Source organism: Mastomys coucha, unplaced genomic scaffold (assembly GCF_008632895.1).
Source record: "Mastomys coucha isolate ucsf_1 unplaced genomic scaffold, UCSF_Mcou_1 pScaffold20, whole genome shotgun sequence".
Taxonomy (NCBI): domain Eukaryota; kingdom Metazoa; phylum Chordata; class Mammalia; order Rodentia; family Muridae; genus Mastomys; species Mastomys coucha.
The window spans coordinates 81,835,025-81,855,132 of NW_022196903.1; the positions used below are offsets into that span (position 1 = coordinate 81,835,025).

The 20,108-nt window shown below is 49.7% G+C and overlaps 1 protein-coding gene across 2 annotated transcripts in view; it reads right to left on the reverse strand.

The window, feature by feature from the left end:
- Eefsec (eukaryotic elongation factor, selenocysteine-tRNA specific) overlaps positions 1-20,108 on the reverse strand; it is a 197,982-nt gene that overhangs the window by 3,578 nt on the left and 174,296 nt on the right. The gene's annotated exons all lie outside the window — the stretch shown is intronic.

Here is a 20,108-nt window from a genome sequence, read left to right on the forward strand (position 1 = left end):
TTTAAAGATTTATTTATTTTATGTATATTAGAATACTGTAGCTGTCTTCAGACACACCAGAAGAGGGCACCAGATCCCATTACAGATGATTGTGAGCCACTATGTAGTTGCTGGGAATTGAACTCAGGACCTCTGCAAGAGCAGTCAGTGCTCTTAAACTCTGAGCCATCTCTCCAGACCACCCCCCGCCCCTTTTTAAAGTATCTGTTTGTCTTTCTGTGACCAGTCCCACCAAGTGAGGTTTCTGCCTGCACTCATGTGATCTGCACTGAGGACTCTGGCTCCCACCTCTCAGTGCTGGTGGGATCCTACAGAGCTGGAGGCAAATTCCTAGTCCAAGAATGCAGAGAGCATGGATTTAGGAACAGCTTGTGAAATAGTTCTTGCAAGTCAATGTCAACCAAGAAGTCTACTCCCAGAGATGCAGACTAGACAAGTATGCACCACGTAGGCGCATGTGCAGAGGTGCCTCCATGAGGAGCTGAGCTTCAATGGTCAGGGCTGGAGGAACTGAGATACTGAAGAGCTTCAGGCTTGCCCAACATCCCGCAGTGGGGGAGGGAGCAGACCCGGTGACTAAGGTTGTCTGATCCCCATCTGTGTTTGAACACCAGAGAACCACACATCTAGCATCAGTTAGAGGGGACCTGAAACCAAGAGAAGATGAGACAAATCCCCTTGCTGTAGTAAAGTGATGTTCAGTAGGACTGAGTATGATCAATGAGCATTTAAAAACAGACTCGTGCTAGGGGCGAGGACCTAGAGCTGGCTAATTCGGTAATAAACTTGCAAGCCTGAGGATCTGAGTTCAGATCCCCCGCAGCCAGGTAAGAAGCTGGGTAAGGTGGTGTGCACCTATAACTTTGGCATCTAGGAGGCAAAGAAAGGAGATTCCTGGGGCTTGCTGGCCAGACAGTCTAGCTGAGTTTTGTGAGCTCCAGGTTTAGTGTCTCAAAAAAAAAAAAAAAAAAAAAAAAATTAGGGTCAGTAACACCCAAAGTTGACCTTTGTCCTCTATACAAAAGATGTATTCTAAATTTAGTTAAAAACAATGCAGCAGGCAGAGCTTTCAGAAGACCCCTGCCAGTCTGAGTCACATCTGTATCCATAGCACACTCATCCCCACCTGCACTCATTTCTATTACATACATGTACATGCTAACCCCTCCATGCCACACACACACATGGATGCCTCCCACCCAGATGAACAGGGCAGTGGTGAGGCCTGGGGGAAACATGCCTGCCCTTGAGTTGTCCAGAGAGCAGTCTGGCTCAGACATCAGGCTAGACTGGTTCTCTCGCTGGCAGGGTGGGTGTTGGGCTGAGGTAGGCTGTGATGTCCTCTGTGCAGGAGGCCCACTCTCCCTAGCCACCATGTCCTAGAGCAGTCTTGGAGCTTGCTCTACTCTTTTGAGCCCAGACATAGTGCGGGTGGCAGTGACCCCATGTGACACCACTACTCATGGCTTCCCATGGGGACCTCTCCCAGGGCCTGGCTGGCCTTTCTCACTGTGCTCCAGTCCCACACAAAGGCACAATGGGCTGCAGGCTGCTGGGTCTTGGCTCTGCTGGGCAATCAGGGAAGAATGTGGGAAGTGAAGTTTTTCAAGCCCAGTGCGGTGCCGCCCGGCAGTGGCCATCAAAGGCCAGCAAATTGCCTCCAATTGCTGGCGTCGCTTTCATGTCAGGGGCCAGACTAGAAGAGGGGCCTTCACACTGGTGGGCAGCTGGCACCGCCAGTGGGAATGGATCCCTTGTAAGCATCTTAGGGTCATGTAGCCCCCTCAGGGGCTCACTGAAGCCACAGCAGCTATCAGGGGGCTATAGAAGCAGGGCAGAGGGGGAATGGGCTTAGGGGTTTTCCTGGGGCAGCATCCTGGTAAGGACTGCTGGGCTGGCAGCTGGATGGCCACAGGGTCCAAGTTCAACAGGCTTGCAGCTGGACAAGACATGGGGCCATGTTCAACAGAACTCTGAGCAGAAGTGACTTGCTTCTGTACCAGGGCCTGCTGCTGCTGCTGGCAAAGGTAGAATCTACCTTGGGTGCAGTCAAGGTGCTGGCTATATGGCTTGGGCTGGCATGACAGAAATAAGTGAGGTGGTAAGGTGGAAGAGACCTTACTGCAGGTCTAGCAGTCACATCTGATACACAGGAGGCTTCGGTTACACAGGATTGCAGGGGTCCAGATGAGGTGAGCCAAGGTGTATGCTCTCCATCGAGCTGTGTGATGAAGTTGGGGTCTGAATGTGGTACTCCCATCTGCCACAGCTGGCTTGTCATCAGCTCCTCACTTGGCTGGGGACAGGCCAGAAGGACAGATCTGGTGAGAAAAAGCCAGTTCCTCTGGGCTCCCTCAGAACTTGTGTGGGGAGTGACTGGGTCCACCTGCCATGAGTTGGTAGGTGAGGCCCTGTGCTCACTGACTCACAAGCCTATTCCCTCCAGCTGTTGGTACCAGCTCCCTGCTTTCTCTCTTTCCTTTTCTGCAACGGTCATGTATGTAAACAAAGATGCAATTTGCTTTAAAGAGATAAGGTGATTAATTTCTTTAAAGAAAGAAGCGGAACTGTATTCTGCTGTCCCAGTAACAAAAGGAATTAGGGGAGGGGGTAGTAGACAGGCCTGTGTAACCACAGAACCAAGTCCCTTCTGAGGCTCTGGAGCACACTTGATGGCTCACATACTTCTTTGATTGGGAGGAAACAGAGGCAATGGGCTCTGCATGCCCATTTTGATGTCTTAATGTTGCCTAATTCCTTCTTTAATTTATATTAAGCTTCTTAGCAACAACAATGAATTCTTCAAAAACAAAAAAGGAGCCTTTGCAGAGATATTTCCGCACCAAGTTAACTGAAGTCGCAGTGCAGCCGAGCTTTGGAGATTGAGGTACTTTGGAGATTGGGGTGTGTGGGGAGGAAAAACAATGCAATGTGTGTAAGCTTTTTAAAAAAAGAAAACCAAAATCACTCTGATCCAGTCAGGAAATAACTTGGTCTTGAGACTCAAATGGAGGCTTCGCCATTGGAAGGCAGCCTAGGGGAGACATTTTCTGTCAGCCATTGAGCTGTCAACCACCTGAGGCCAGCTTCCTACCACTTGATCCCGTGAGGTTGCTACCCCATGAGGTAGCTGCAGCTCCTTGAAGCATGTGTTGGCACTAAGATATCCCCAGGTCCAGGTCCCCACTGACAAGGTGTCACTTCATATGTAACATGAAGCCTTGGACTTTCTGGCAATCCTACCCCAAGGCCCTTTGCACACTGAGGGTTAACATATGTTCCTTAAAGGTCCCAGAGCCTCTTCAGTGGGTCCAAGGGATGCCAATCTCATATCACTTCTGATACTGTCATTGCTAGTATCCCTCTTTCCTAGCCAGTGCCATACAGGTATCCCACAGGTGAGTCACTACCCAGACAGGTAAGGGCTCACAGCTATGGTCCAGGGCTGTGCTTATGAAGTATCCACTGCAGCCTGTACTCAAGGCAGGCCAGATCCTTTACTGCTTTACTGTCACCAGGGAGGTCCAGGCTTCAGGACATCTCTGCAGAGACTTCTGGGAATTAGGCCTCTGCACTCTGGGTCACCATGGGGAAATGTTGTTTGGCTGGATCTGAGGGCTGCTGGGTGTGCCCATGTGGAGAAAATGGTCTTGAAATTGGCTAAGTGTTATCTAGTGGGACCTTGAAGGATGACCATCTTACTGGCCACAGAAAGCTTAGCTAGTGTCCCACTGTCACCAGATCTCTGGGCCAGTCAGAGGAAATGCTCATTGTGTGATGACTATGTTCTAGACAGTCATACCTTAAGTGCAGCCACTCCTAGGCCACTCACATGCTGGGACACTGAGGGACAGAGACACTCAGGAAGTCGTCCAGGGCCACAGCAAGGACTTCCACATTTAGATCAATGCCTTCAACACTCTGTACACCTCTCCTACCTTCCCTCCCTTCTGCTCAGAGCAGTGTGGCATGGTCTGCTCCAATCTACAGGGACTGAGGACCTATATTTTCCTGGTAAGTGGGAAAGACTAAGGAGAGGCAGTCCTGAAGGCAGAGGGTTGGGGGCAGGGTCCTGATGGCTTCCCAAGAAGTATTTCCCCCACCACTCAGGGGGCAGAATTTTAATGCTCTCACCCTCCACATGTACACTCTTTAACATAAGTTAATCTTCAATTAAAATACCTAGAGCAGAAACTAAGATAACTGGTTTAAAAGGTAGAGCTATTGACAATAAAAGTCATCTTCATATTACCTTCATATTGCTTTTTCTTAAAAAAAAAAACCCACATATTAAAAACGTCATTTTTATGACTTGGGGGGGGGGGAAAGCCATAGAGAATAATGAGACTGAACAAAGGCTCAGGAGCAGTCATTTTCCAGGGCCCATATGTGGCATCCTGATTACTGTATCAGCTCTGCTGCCAGAGCAGAGGGAGAAGCAAGCACAGGTGACCAATATACTACTGTCCTCTGTGGATGGCAGACGAAGGGCAGGGGTGGAGTGGCAGCAGGGTCCCCAACCATGCTCCTGAAGCTGCAGGCTCTGACAGCTTATCCCTCACCGCCACTGGCCTGCCACCCAGGGTGTTTAAGTGCACAGCCCATGCTCTGGGTGAGATGACTGGCTGTACTGTGTGTAGCCTCTAGGGAGTATCTCAGACCTGGCCTGTGGCTTGAGGAGGCATGCCTCATTGGGACACTGGCACTTCCACCTGCCTTCATGCCATATCTGCCAAGGCTAGGTGCAACTTTAATTTTTTTAAACCTTATTTTTAATGATGGTTCTTAAATGCTTTAACCCTTGTAGCCCACCACCCACCAGAGGTAGTAGAAAACAAAGGATATGGGGGAAGGGGACCTGTTTAGAAAGGTTTTTTGGAGTAACTCTTGTCTGTGTTGTCTGGAAATCAGCATTCAGTTCATAGGTTGGCAGTGGCAGCTTGATCCACTCATAAATACTTCAAGGATATGCCAGCAGTCTAGTTTGGTAGAGTCGGGTTAGCAACAGTGGTGACATGACCTAGCAGAGACAGCTAGGCCTCAGCCTTGTCTTGAGTCAGCAGGAGGGACCCAGAGGGACACCAGGAAAAGTTCTCAGCTGTGCCTCTCTTAGGGAAGTGGAGGCCCACAAAGACGTGAGGCCCATAAGCATTGCATAGCTAGCTGTCCCAGCAAGCCAAGCTCTGTCTCCATCACTCCATGGAGTCCTATTTATACCCTCCAAACATCACCTGTCCTCTACATGCCTTGCCTCAGCACAGGTTCTCGCCTCAGCACGTGCATCCAATCAGCCCAAGTCAACAGAGTCCCGACAAATGCAGCTCAACTACGCAATGTAAATTGGACCGATACATGGCACATTATTAGCATATTATTATTCATCATGTGTCCTTTCACATGTTTGCTTTAACAGAACATCCTCTCTCCTGTGTCTGCTTCAGTGAAATGTTCCTTCATGAGTCTGCCTTAGTCTTTCACCTGTGTCCACTTCAGGAAAATACTCTTTCATGTGTTTGCCCTGGCAACATACCTTCCAACACAACTGACTCTCCAAAGAACCCTTCAGTTTCCACTTCAGCTATGTCTCCTCATACTGAGAGCACATGGGTCCTTGTTCCTAAAGCAGGCCTGGCAGGCAGTGCCTCTCAGTGACCATGTCTAGGTTCTTCTCCCCAAACTGGCCCCTTTGTTCCAACTCCCCGTCTTCACAGCAGCTACAGCAGATTTCTACATCTTATAGAACCATGCAGCATAGTAGCTGATGGTCTACAGTGGCTCTTGTCTACTGATATGTGACATTTTCCAAAATACCACACTGTGCTCTGACCCAGGCTGAGATTTGTCCCCATGGCCCCAAGTTGTGGTTCATCATAGCTAGTGGAGTGATTCACATATGGGAGGTCCTTAGGCAGGCCTCTGACTTGGAATACTTCCCATAATGTGCCTCTTTGGAAGCTCTTGGGAGCCTTAGGGCCACAGATGGTTGGGCCCCTCACTGAGGACCTGAGTCCTGGTGTGTGCTCTGTGGCATCTTAAGTGCAAGGGTTCCAGTCTAGCACAGCACCAAAAGAACAGCCATTGTTGAGATCTGGATTCCAGCCTGGACCTTCGAAGCCTGGCCAGTGCTGAGAAGGCTATCTCTGAAGGGACATGGGATCATCTCTGGGATCAGCTACAGAGCCTTAGGGACAGAGTGCTGTGCTGGCTAGGTCCTGGAGAGCATCAGGCAGCTCTGCCTCCAATAGCACGCAATGCCTCTCCTTTCTACTCAGAAGCCTTCCCTGCAGGTGCTGTGTGGTTAGGGCTGGTGAGGGGACAGAGGAATCAGGGACAGGAGCCAGTGTACTCTGAAGGAGGTGGGTCTATCACTTCCTGCTCTAACTACATGCCTTATCATGCAGTTATACAGAGAGAGAGAGAGAGCCAGGGGCAGCCTGGATATCCCCTGTGTGTCCCCCTTACCTCCATTTTCCTCTGATACCTTGTGGGGACCCAATGGTGGTGACTGGTGTACTGGGGTAAGGTTAGACAGGAGAACATTGTGGCCCGGGAACTTGCCTGTCGTCACATAGTAAGGAAGTGGGGTGAGAAGGTGGCTCCTGTCACAGGACATGGCTTCCTCTACTGACAAAATGTGCCACCTTTATTGAAGCCCTTGTTTTAGTGGTCAGGCTTGAGGTCCCTCCATTTCCCAGGACACAGTAGTGAGAAGTAGAGTCATAGACACAGGTTCCTCAGATAAGTGCTCCTGTCACTGCCTCTGCCTCCCCATGTGCTGTACAGATGCCATCTGGACAGACGCCCAGAGTGACTCCTCTAGGTCTGCTGTGCGCAATGCGGCCTCATTCATCCAATGATTCTCTAAATCCCAAAGAGCACTGCCTTCACTATGACCTTGGATTGTAAGGACGTATAGATTGTACCTAGCAGGAAAGGCTGGCCACATTTTTAGGAGGTCATATGCTACCACATGCTAGGATCCTTAGTAGTGCTCACTGAGGAGCACCACAGCAGCTCTGTGTGCTTGCACCATCTTCTGTGATCTGGGCATGAGGACTGGAGTACTGAGGGATGTGGGGTAGAGGCATGGCACAAAGAAACAACACAGAGTTCTCTTTCCTCTGTGACAGCCCTGTCAGGGGTCATTGCAGCCTACTAGATGCTATATCTGAGGATAATGCCCAGTAGCTGCACAGCCTGCTCTCAATAAATATGTTTGTGTCCTCATGGCTCAGGTCTATGGCAGGGACCTTATATGTCCTATGCTGGTATCCCATGGCTCCACTAGTACAGAGTTCTGGCTACCTCTTTGTGGGCTTTGAAGAACAGCTTGGCTTGGCTGTGTCAGTCCCAGCTCTGCACTAGAAGACTGCTTCCTGCTCTTGCAGGAAGTAGAACACAGGCTCACTCCTGACCACATCATGAAGACAGCAGGAGGTGGGCTCTGAGGATTAGTGCAACATCCCCATTCAGTCAGGGTGCATCCATAAAATAACTCTGTCCAGTGAAAACCAAAACCCTTTTCCTGTATCTGGAGGAATACACACACACACACACACACACACACACACACACACACACACACACGGATGACCAGGATGCCAGGCTGTCCAATAGTGTGGTGTTAGCAACAGCTAGGGTTGCTCCCTGGTGCGTAGGGTGGGTATCCTTAGGCATGCTCCTTCTCCAGTCCCATCTGCACATGGCAGACACTGGCTAGTCTATCAGGGACCTGTGGTTAGTGCTATGCCCAAATGACATATACTATCTGTGGCCCTGTCTCCCAGACTCTGTCACTCACAGCACAGTAAACTGAGGAGAAACCAGAACTTGTCTGAGCAAAGGTGTCAGGGCCTCAGTGGGGAGAGCTGCACCCAGCTTTTTACTTACAGTGCAGTTTTCACTCACTCTCAGGAGCTCTGCTTTTCTTTTCAAAGGAAAACCAGACTCAGGAGAAGAGCCAGAACAGGGGCTATCGCTAAAGTAAACTGCCCATAGAGGGAGAAGGGTGAGCTGGACCGGCTGTAAGCCTTTGTTCTTGAAAAACCAAACCACACAGGAACCCTATGCTTGCACTACTTCTTAAGACTTCTATGGCTCCCATAGTCAGCTCCAGCACTGACGGGAAAGCAGGGGACCCAGGAGAGCGCCTTTGAAGGCCTATACTTTATTGCTCTGTGACATACTACAAGGCAGTCTGTATGGGGAGTGGTAAGCAGAGCTTACACAAGCTGGCTGTGGGGTTACCTGTCCCTGCATGCACTGTGCCTGATACCAGGGTTCCAACACAGTTGCCCACATATCCAAGGAAGAAGTGGGCTCTGGTGCCCAAGGGTCAGGAGGGAACATGCCAATTTTGACCAGGGAACCCTGCTTCTTGAGACTCTGAATTATGTTTGCAGGGATGGCTGCCAAGGCGTGGCTGGCTTGTTGCATCTTTCTTTAACTGGAGACAAGCTATGGTCTCTCATCACCCACCATACTCCTCGCTCACACATCCACTTTGTAGCAGCACTGTTTTGCAATGTCCCTTGCAGTTCCCTCTATTCTTCGAGAAAGTCTTCTTCAGATCAATTCACTTCCCAGAGCATTGTGTGTTAATGTGCTTGGAAACCTGGGCTTTTGTCAAGAACAGCACATCCAGTGACATAATGGACCACTGTGATGCTGTGGGTCTGAGTGCCACGAGGGGCCTGGGATGCCGCAAGCAGTACCAGCAGCCTATTAGGGACGTCTGTCTGCTCCTCCACAGCACCAGTCCACTCAGGCCTATCTGGTACTACTCTGCCTGCAATGCCACAGGCGACCTCAAGAGCCATGGCTGCCTATGGGAGGTCTGTATTTGTCCAAGCTGCCTGGGAGGTGGGCATGAGGTTTGGAAGTTCTCAAAGTGACTGTGTACAAGAAACCAGTGTGGACCAGACTGGCTATGCCTGTGCTTGTGGAGCTGTCCCACATGACTGGGTGTCCTGTACTCTATAGATAAAGGCATATTTGGCTGTCACAGGCCAACCCTGGCCCCTGGGTATATGCACTTTATACATAGTGAGCCTACATTCCCATGGTAACACCTGGTCCCTGCTTTCTACAGTGCCCCTAGAAAAGCAACTTTCCTGTGCTCCCTGGCTACCTGGTGGCCATCTCAGTTATCTACAGAGCTACAGGTATTATCACAGTGACAACCTCAACTTCCCTTGAGTCACTTGAGCGATGGTACCTCTGTAGTCTATAGGCATCCTGACTGCCAGTTATACCCTGGGTGACCACCTGGGGCCTTACAGCAGGAGCAGGACAAGGCAGAGACAGGAACAGCAGGCCCATGCCTTTTACCTCTTCGTGCTGTGGGCTGCAGGTCAGGAGGAAGCACAGTAGCTGGGCAGGATGCTGCTCTTCCCAGCCAAGCATACGCCTTGGCCAGCGCTTGTGCCACTGACTCACAGGTATCTTTTGTGTTATTGGGCAATGCCTGATCTTTGTTGGGCATAGGAAGATGTCAGGGAGGAAATCTTCAGGGCACCTGGCCCAGTGGACAGTCGGAAAGCAGCAGATGAATGAGAAAGCTGGTGCCACGCTCTTTATCCTGGACATGAACCCTCCCCATCCTCAGCTGCATTCGTGCCTTGTGTGTGCAAGTGCCAGGGAACAGGGGAGGATGAGAGCCCTGTCTGTGACACAAGACGGCTGTGAGGCCTAAAGGACTTGGCAATATCACAGGCACTGTGGTAGAGTCTAAGTGCCTCCCTGCCCCCAATCTGTTCACTACCTCTCTTCACTCCCTTCCATGTTGGGTCACTCCATTCTCTTTGAATGTGAATGTCCAAATCACCTCTGAACCCAAGCTAAGTTCTTCAGTGGAACACTGTTCCCTCTGAGTTAGGCATCCACATAGGAGCCAGAGCACAGGCTCTTGCTTAGCACCAAGACCCAGACTCTGGCTCAGGATCCAATCACTGTGCAGCTTCATATGGGATTTGCTCTTGCCCAATCTCCTTATCTGAGAAATGGGATAGTTAAAACACTTATTGTACATGGTTGTGATGAGGCTGTGAATTAACATGACAGTATTTAGGACACATAAAAACAAAGTCTAAACTATGTCAACTCATTCTTTCCAGAGCCACCACACACTACCCACTCAGCACTTGTCACCTGTGCCTGCTGGGTGCTGATAGGGGCTCAGATCTGGGGCTATGCACGGGGAAGAGAGTGTCTCATTTCCAAGAGCAATAGACAGACTTGTGCCCAATAAGGACATAGAGTAGAAAGTTTCTGACAGCACCAGAGTCATCAGGGAAGAGCCCTGATGTCAGGAGCACCCGTGGGTGCTGGCCTGAGAAGACAGTCCTCAAGATAGCAGAGAGAGGGCCGAAAGTGAGGGGTTTTACCGAGGGCCCGGGACACATGAGGCAGCTGTACCTGTGTGAGCCCCGTTGGGAACCTCAGGGGTGCTGCTGTGGACTTTCTTTTGTGGCCATGCAATGGATCCCATCTTGTTCTAGGACAAGGTGTGGGAGGGAAGAAAGCTGGGTGAAGAGGGCAAGGGCAAGAGTTGAACACAGGGATTTATGAGCTGCCTTTGGCGGCATGGGGGAGGGGCTCCTTTTGCCAAAACAATATTTAATTTTTTTAAGACAGCTACAAAGCCAGGATTAAGCCTAGGCCCTAAAACGAGCTCATAAAATTGAAAAATATTTATCTGGAAGGGTGGCAAGTCCAATAAAAGTTTTATGAATGTCTCACAACTGCCCCGTCAGGAAGCTGGCCTCTCCCTCACCTCCCTCTTGTCAGAGGACGGCACACACAGGTGGGATGCACGAAGACACGGACTGAAGAAGCCCAGTGCCTGGAGCCCTCTGCTCTGTGCTCCTCCTCCACCTGCGTCTGTGCCCAGATTTAAGTAGGGAGGCTGCTTCAGCCTATTTGCCCAGGAGGCCCAAGAAGCTGAGGGTAGCCACAGATGACTTTTTTGGAGTCTTGGAGAGCTTTGGGCAGGTAGAGACCACAGACTTTATTGTTTAAAGTAATAGGAGGTAGCTGAATTGACTCCAGTTTTAAAGAGACCTGGAGCTTTGCTTGAAGCCACCAAGAAAGTGGCTTCACACCCTCTCCTGGCTTCCAGACCCACTGCCTCCCCCTCAGCTCCCCATATCACTCACTGGTTCTCCACACTGTGTCCCCCCACTGCATCCCTCCCCTTCCTCTCCACAGCCTCTGCTTCCTATTACCCTACTACCTTTGGTCTTGTCTGGGGCCTTTGCACAGCTGCTCATCTGAGGCACCTCACGCAGCTCCAGGGCTGGGCTTGTTTCTTGAACCAGGGCCTCCTGCCTTAGAAGAATTCCCGCCACCTGATCCTTCACCTCTAGAACCATCACTTCTCCCTTCCCATGAACTGCAGCCAAAGCACTTCTGCTTGTGTGTCCCTTCCCAAAGACACTGCCTGAGGGTTCAGCAAAGGGTCGACTCCCACAAAGCTAAGGTTTTTTTGGTTCTCAGTTACTGACAGGAAGTCAAAGCTATCAGGAAACCAGGTGGCACACATAAGAGCCGAATTTCTAACTAAAAAGGAAGGCTTCTTGACACCCCCCCCCCCCAGCACAAGTCCACCAGAAAACTGAAGCCCACTCTACTCAGAGAAGCCAGAAACATCTGAGAAACCAGGAGAGCACAGCAGCTCTGAAAACCACCATCTACATCTGGAACTGGCAAGAAATGGCCAATCAGAGAGCGCACTACTGGGGATGGTAGGTAAGCAAACTGGACGATGTGCAGGCAGGCCACTGTGGTACTGGGACAGCTCCCCTGTCTATGTGGAGTGGAGAGGTAGGATGCCCCAGAAACGTCAGATAGGTGATGGGTGATTAAATGCCATTCGAATCATGAGACAGCTGTGGTTAGACAGGGTAAGCTGCAATGGCTATAGGACAGAGATCTTGGAGCACAAACAACCTATAGCCATGTCCATAAAACTCAAAAACAACATAGGCAAAAACCAGGAGATTCCAAACTCAAATTCTTTGAGTGCCTATGTGCTGCTCAGAAATTCTCAGATTTTAGGGCATTTTCGATTCTACATTAGGGATGCTTAGCTAGTGATATTTCTAAATACTATAAAATGTGAAAAATTTAGTACTTTTGTCCTTAGGTATTTGGATAATATATGCTCAGCTTGTGGACTAACAGAGTCATCAAACAGGGAGATGACCCACTGGGGCACAAGGCCAGCTAAAGAGAGTGACATTCACTTGTAGGGGGTTGGACTTCAGCTTTATCTATACCTCTCTAATAAACAAAGCAAAACAAGACAAAACAAAAAATAAGCAAAAAAACCCAACCAACCAACCAACCAAAACAAAACAATCCCCCCCCACTCCACCCCCGCCAAATAACCAGGGTTTCTCCATGTAGCTCTGGCTGGCCTCGAACTCTTGGCTCTGCCTCCTTAAGTACTAGGATTACAGGTAGGGACCACCATATCTAGGTGAGGCTGTGGAGAGATCCAAACAAAGTTCCATCTCTTGATTTGTTGGCAACAGAACCATCTAACTCTGTACTTGTTGTCAGTGAAAACAAGTTTTATTATGATTATATTATTTTAGAAAATCAAATCGTGATGAAGAGGAGACAGACATACAGGAGGCATAAAGTGACCCGTTACTTCTGGGCTGTCCCTGCCCAGACAGGAGGTAAGGATGCGGGTCCAGGAGCAGACAGCTGGTGCCTAAAGCATCTGTGTCCAGCCAGACTGTACTCTGCCTAAGCACAGCCTTCTCACTCTGCTCCCTACACCACACAAACAGCCTGAGGTTACCAACTAGTTGACCAACCTGGAATAACCAAGCACCTGGCATGTACCAATCCTGAGGTGGGGTTGTGTAGGGAGGGGACACAGTTCCTAGGGAGAAGTTGTAGGAAGTTTAGCCATGGGAGGGCTTGGTGGTATGCTACAATGGGGAACTTTGAGGGGTTAATGTCATCCTGGACTAGGGAGGGGTTCCTGAGGGAAGCTCTGTAGCAAGCCATGTGACTTTCTGAATCCTGGGTTTTCCTTGGTTTGTGCAAATCCTATTAAATAGGTCCTAGATTCCAGGCCTCCAACTGCTGCCAGGAAAGAACTCTCAAGACTGCCTCTTTCTGGGGCCCCAGAGCCATGATGACAACTCTAAGAAGGTCCAGCACTGCCCATGTGGATGACGGGCCGTTGTGGGAAGGTTGTCCAGCAGCTGGTTTCCGTCCACTGCACTGGTTTATGTTAATTGCAGATATTTTCATCGTATTGTGTTACTCCATCCATCTTTGTGAACGGGCCGTCCTGTAAAATTCTTTTAATTATGTTATTTTTTTCTTGCCTATCTTCATCATCTACAATTATTTATAATATCATTGTCCTTGTTTCAAATGCTGGGAATAAACATTGTTGTAACAGTTCTTCGATGGGGTTCATATAATTTTTACAATTGCTTTGAAATGCCTCAATGGCCAAAGCTGGAGGAGGCTATTCATTTAGGGGGAGAAGATACCCCAAAGTGCTCCCTGTTCTGGGTACCAGGTTGTCTCTGTCTAGGGCAGCCCTAGGCTGGGGAGGCAGCAGCTCATGGGCTGGGTCAGATTTCAGAGTTGTTGTCTCTATAGACTTCAGGGCAAGATCCAGAAAGGGCACCGTCAGGGTAAGACGCCGGGAGAAAGATGGATGGTTTGTTTTCATTTTTATAGGATTTTCTGAAACCTCAACTTTCACCCCTCACCCTTGTTCAGCTCTCTTCTCCCAGCGAGCTATTTTCCTGCCTCCCTGTAGGAGTTGGCAGCTAGCTATGGGGCAGAACCCAGTGCAATGAATTGCTGCCCCAGAGTACTGTTTCATCTTGGGTATCATGGGTGAGACCCAGCTGTCTCTCCCTAAGTTGGCTGGGGCCCCTTGTACGGATGTCTGGAGAAAGCCACCACTTTGGATGAATTGGCATCAGGGTCTCACCCCAACATGGTCTTAGGTTCTCACCAGAAGCTTTCAGGTCTCCACAGGTAGTTACCAGGTTTACCAACCATCAGCACCTACCATACTGTGATACTGACCTCCTCTGCCAGGTACCCTCGAGGGAGAATAGCCCCTGGAAACAAGGTCTGGCCAGGGGCAGGTAGGGAAGCCCAGCAGGATACCTGGTGCCTCCTAGGCTACCTAGACCAGGACAGGATTATACCTTGAGGCTCTGAGAAGCCCTTTCTGCCATTGCCCTGAGCAACAACTTCTGAAAGCTCAGGGAATGCATGAGTGGCAGAACTGCCATCACAGGACCTGGCTCTGGGTTCAGGGCATAGCACAAGGCTTTAGGATCACAGGTACAGGTGCTATGGAGGACCAAGGGTCATATGAGCAGCAGCACCCCAAACACGCATGGGTTACTGGGGTGATGTGCTTATGCTACATGGTATATGGTTAGAATAAGGAAAGGTCAGCTCAGCTGTAAGTCCAGAAGTGGGAACTGTGCAGTTGGCTTGGTCCAGGTTGGGAACTACAGCCTCTGCTATATACACACACACGCGTACATGTGCATGTGCGTGTGTGTGTGTGTGTGTGTGTGTGTGTGTGTGTGTGTGTGTGTGAGTGATGGGGGTGGGGTTAAGAGTGACTTTAGTCATCATCAAAGAAATATAAATAAACCCTGACTACAGAGGATGGACTGCATAGGATAGGAAAGCTGAAATCTGCTCCATCTACCTGGCTGGAAGGAATGTGAGGTGAGGTGACTCAATAGAGAAGCTGGCAGGACACTTCAAAACATGTGGTGTTTTCCTTGTGAAAATTAGAACAATTTAACTTCTAAGAGCTAATCCTAACCAAACAGTTCATGTTACAGAAAGCTTAGGAAGGTGCTCTACCACTGCTGTTGTCTCGGGGGCTGGAAACACTGAGCATGTATGGAGCCCTGGGTCTCCAGGTGCAGCCTCAGCTCAGGTAGTTGGCTACTGCTGCACTCCACCAAGGAGGACTGCCATGAAAATTTACAGTACCCAACACTGTGTGGAGAGGTGTGTAGGTGCTCATGTGGGGTGTGAGCTGGAGCCAAGAGCATGCGCAACAGCCTCTTCTGAAGTAAGATGATAAAGAAGGCTCAGTGAGGAGAGTGGGAACAGAGAGCCTTCTCCCGTCCGAGCTGGCTCACAGTTGAGACACAATGAGCTAAGGCTTTTAGGTTGCAGGTAGAGAAGTTGTTTTCTTTCCTATTTTCCCATTTGGAGATAGACATAGGACAAGCCCTAACCCCCGTGAGAGAAGCCTTCCCCTGCTGAGATGGGAAGAGGCCAGCCAGAAGCCTCTCACCTAAGGCAGAGGCCAACGAGCTCACTGGTGAGGGCCCTGGGTGCCACACAGTTAATCTACCCTGAGCTCTCATAGGAACATCCCTGTTTCACAGATGCTAGATTCAGGATGACCTCTTGCAAATTCTGCTGGGCCAGACAAAGTTACCAGGGCTGCTGACAATGAGTGATATTACACTTTCCAAGAGAAGCAGTCATTGAAATTTTCAACAGGTGGAGGGGCTGGCCTTTCAATCCCACCTGTGTACTCTGATGACATGGCACTCACATTAGGATACTACAGTCTGTGCACATTGCAATGTCCCTTCCTCCTCACACTTGTATGTGAAAAGTGCCAGGATGAAGGCTGGGGGGAGAGCCAAGCTGGTGAAGTACTCGCTGCATATACGGCATGAGGACCTGAAGTCAGTCTCCAGGACAATGTAAAGAAATCCAATGTGGTGGCTTCCTGCGCTTGCAATCCCAGCACTGGAAACAGCTAGGGCTTGCTGGCCTACAGAGTTACAGATGACAGAGCCAGTCTTAACAAAACCAAAACCAAACCCACCCACCAACCAACCAAACCTAAAACCCTGAAATGAGGAGAATATGAACAACTTGCCTGCTTTTCAGGCTAACGTAATCTCTGAGTCCAGTGAAATCTGATTTAAGACCAGGACACCTGGCTCCTGGTCCTTACACATATCTTAGGCAGACAGATGGGGGACTGAGTGGGTGGATCCTCAGTGGAGAACCTGGGGTTGGAGCAGCAGCCTGTGCTGCAGGCAGCTGTGCCAGGGATGGAAGAGCTCTCTGTCACAGTCATGTAATGGTCTATCCTCTGAATCTAAATAGAACAGCATGGCCCCTTGGCCTGGACCCACTGAAGCCTGAGAACCTGACTAATTCACTGTTAGGCAGTGGTATCCAAGTTCAGTTCAGAGCGGATCCTCTTTAGGTCACAGGTGCTCCCCAAGGACACCCGTAGTAGACCAGGAGCCAATCCAAATTCAGCTGGAGGATGGCGGCAAGAATGTAGTGAATCTAGAGCCTACATGGCAGGTACTAGGTTCTCACACCTCCAGCCCTTGGTTCCTAGACTAAGTGTCATCTTCCATTGCAGCCCAGTTCTCAGTACCAAAATGGGCTCTGCAGGCACACACGCTGGGCCCAATGAAATTCCTTTTCAGCCATGTAACTTGGTAAGACCTCAAGAGTTCACCTTGTCACACCTGGAGATTCTGTGAGAGCTGTGGGTCAAAGGCTCATTCAGCCTGCTGCTCATTCAGGACTGCTGCCAATGTGACAGGCACCCCACCAGGAAGGAGCCCCAGAAATGATGAAGATAACATTTCTATGTACATCAGCTACTGCCAACATGCCATATATTGACTGTTTGTCACTGTCCTATAGACACCATGGTGAGAACTCTGCTTCAGCAGGGAGGGCCCAGCACCTGTCCAGCCTCCATGATGGGAACACTGCCTTATTGTCAGATCTGCAGTGAGTGACAGCCTCCCTGAGAGCTTACCATAAAGGCTGCTACAAGATGGAAAATTGGTTTCAGCAGTACCTCTTGGGCAGTAGTTGATATAGAGCATGCTCTTCTGTCCCTTCCAGACCTCTTCTGCACTCCTGGCATATGACCTGGCAAAGGTTGTCTCTGGGCTAGTAACAGCCCTCCTGGTCAATAACTATTTTTTGTTTGTTTGTTTGAGACAGGGTTTTCTGTATAGCCCTGTCTATCCTGGAACTCTGTAGACCAGGCTGTCCTCCAGCTCACAGAGATTCACCTGCCTCTGCCTTCTGAGTGCTGGGTTAAAGGCATGTGCTAACACTACCCTCCCAGTCAATAACTGAGCCACAGAGGCTCTGTGAGTGAGTCAAGTGTCTGTGCTAACGTGCTGAGTACAGAGCTCTGCACTGGGAAACCTATTTTTGAACGTGCCTTGAGATATCAGGTAGAAGGCCATGGCTCAGCACTGTGCAGGGAGAAGAGGCTGGGGATACTGGAAAGCACCCTCTGTGCACAGTCCATCCCACAACAGAAGGACCCAGACCCAAAGTCAAGACAGTCCAAGCTCCAGGAGTAAAGTCCTTACTGCTTTTCACCATCCAAGGACAAGCCTCTGAGCTGGGACAGAGGGTGAGCACCAGGGAGCATGCTGGGGCCTCTGCTACAGTCCTGTAAGACCTCGTTGGGGGGACAGAAGTACGATTGCTTAAAACTGTTCCCAGACTAGCATTTGGACACACCAAAGTAAACGGCTATACCATTAGAACAATGTCCCACACAGCACAATGTTCAATGCCTATTATACTCTGTTATTATTCAAGAATCTCAAACTGTGTTACACTCTGTCCAGTCTGTGACAACTTAGCACTTTTTGTTCCTTCCATCCTAGAAGATTTTCTTCCTTCTGTTGCCTGGGGAACTTCCTCATCACCTCCCATTCTTCTCTGGAAGGGGAGGGTCAAAAGGGGAGGGTCATATGCTCTCTCTCCCATCACTCCTTCCCCCAGCGCTTCCCTAAGAATCGAGTTCTGAAGTCTTCTATACCAGATAGCTCCTGGGAAGGAGCTAAAGCCAGCATACTGGGTTCAGCTGTCACCAAGTCACAGGCCACAGCTGGACCACAGGAGGGGGTGTGTACAGAAAGTTTTGAGAGCACAAGGAGGGCAGGGCATCTCAAGTCAAGCTCTCTCAACCTGCTGGCCCAGGCTCTGGCTCTGACTTCCACAGGTACCACAAATGTTTCTCTACACACACTCCTGTGGCTCACTAATGACCTGGAACCCACCAGTAAGCATGAACTTGGCTCCTGCCCATAGTGAGACTAGGTCTCAGGCTCTGATCTACCTTCTCAACCATTCCTCTCATTACCACCCATGGGCACCGTGCCGTGACAGGATCACACTGGCTTGTGTGTGTGTATTCTAGGTACAGTGTTGGGAGCCATGATACCTTTTTGGGAAATCTTCCAAACCCTAGACTCAGTAACGGGCTTTGCTGTGAGATGTCACAACACCATACATCTTCCCGCCCAGCATTAGCATGGCTACTAACATGCAAACATTGAGAATGCCTATGCATGGTCTATCTTCACACACACACACACACACACACACACAGAGAGAGAGAGAGAGAGAGAGAGAGAGAGAGAGAGAGAGAGAGAGAGAGAGAGAGAGAGAAAGATTAAGACAGATACACAGAGAAATGGCTACCAGAGGACACAGAGAGAAAGGACATCTGTAAACCAAGGAGAGCTAGCCTTGACTACTCTCTGATCTTGGGTTTCCAGCCTCTAGACTTTCAGAGTTGTGAACAGTTCAATCAGTGATATTATGGAATGCCTGTGATGCCAGATGACACTGTAAGCCCCACTGACATGGAGTCATCCCAACTGTGTTCATATTGTTAGTCCTAGGACTTGCCACAGGGATGTCACAGTGAAGACTCAAAAGCACTGCAGACAAGATGCAGAACTGGCTGTGAATTCTTTGAGTGCAGACACTGTGTTCTAGTTGAGCTGTGTGCCCAGCTGGTATGCAGCTGGCTATAAAGACAATGAGTGGCCCTTGTCTCTGCTGTGGGCATACCTGCTGCTTCCTTGCCTCTCACAGAGATGACAGAGGGTCTCTGGTGACTACTGCCTTCCTTTGTGAGAGGGCAGTATTATCTGTGGTGTTGTGTGTCCCCTAGCCTTACTCGAGGAGTAGCCAAGGAGCCTTATTCCTGGATTGAGTCAGGATGATCTAGCCTAGAAATTACAAACCAAGGTGATGGTGACTTTGCGCACCATCTAAGCCTCCCTTCACACCTAACCTCCTTTTCCAGCCCAGGGTTCTGGAGCCCCAGGACTATATGAGTCTGTGTGATATCAGATATGGTTCCCTGTAAATATTTCAACTTTGCTCAATTGAAAATTACCAAAGATTGGGGATCATAATACATTACTACAAACAGACCCCTCAGTCCTTCCCATGCCATAAGAAACTATGCACAAGTCCTACTGGCAACCTGTGCATTACCTGCCCATCCTCCAAGAATATTCCCACCAATGACCTCCAGCTCTTGCATACTCAGTATGTTGACCCAGACGTGAAGCCCTCACACACCCAGTGCATGCCCCCGCCCCCACCCTGCCCTCTGACACTCAGTACCCCGGGACTTGCCGCCCTCACACACTCAGCACATACCTACCTCACACTCCTATCACTCCTATACCAGCGCACTCCCACCTCTGATGGTCATCCCTCCTACACCCAGCTAATTTCCACCTCAAGACTTCACACATCTTGCATATCCAAGCTTAGGCCTGTGCACTTGTCTTGCAATGCCTGTGGGTATATAATAAATATCCATAGCTCACTATCTGTCCTCTCCCATTGCAACCTGCACACCTCTAGTACCAAGCATTGGCCCGATACACAGTCAGTTTCAATAAAATGAAGTTGGTATACACACATGACCTAAGGGATGACTACATGAAAAAAAATATAGGCTACACTTTCAGAAGCAGGTGCACACTCTGACCCAGCCACGCACATGGCCCTGAGCCTGATGGCCTCTGCAATCTGCTTGAACTTACTGGGCATCATGGTGCTATGCCAGCCCTGACAGGCTTTCCTCTCCCCTTCTCCTCTGTAAGATCAATACCTACTTCATAAGGAAGCTAGAGTGTGTCCAAATATTAAACAGGGGGATAAAATTCAACTCTGACCTTGTCCCTGTCTAGTCCCTGCTTAGGACCCATGCTTGCTTCCTAGCCAGAGGTCAAGGCTAGCCATGCTGTCTTGACTGTCTCAGGCCC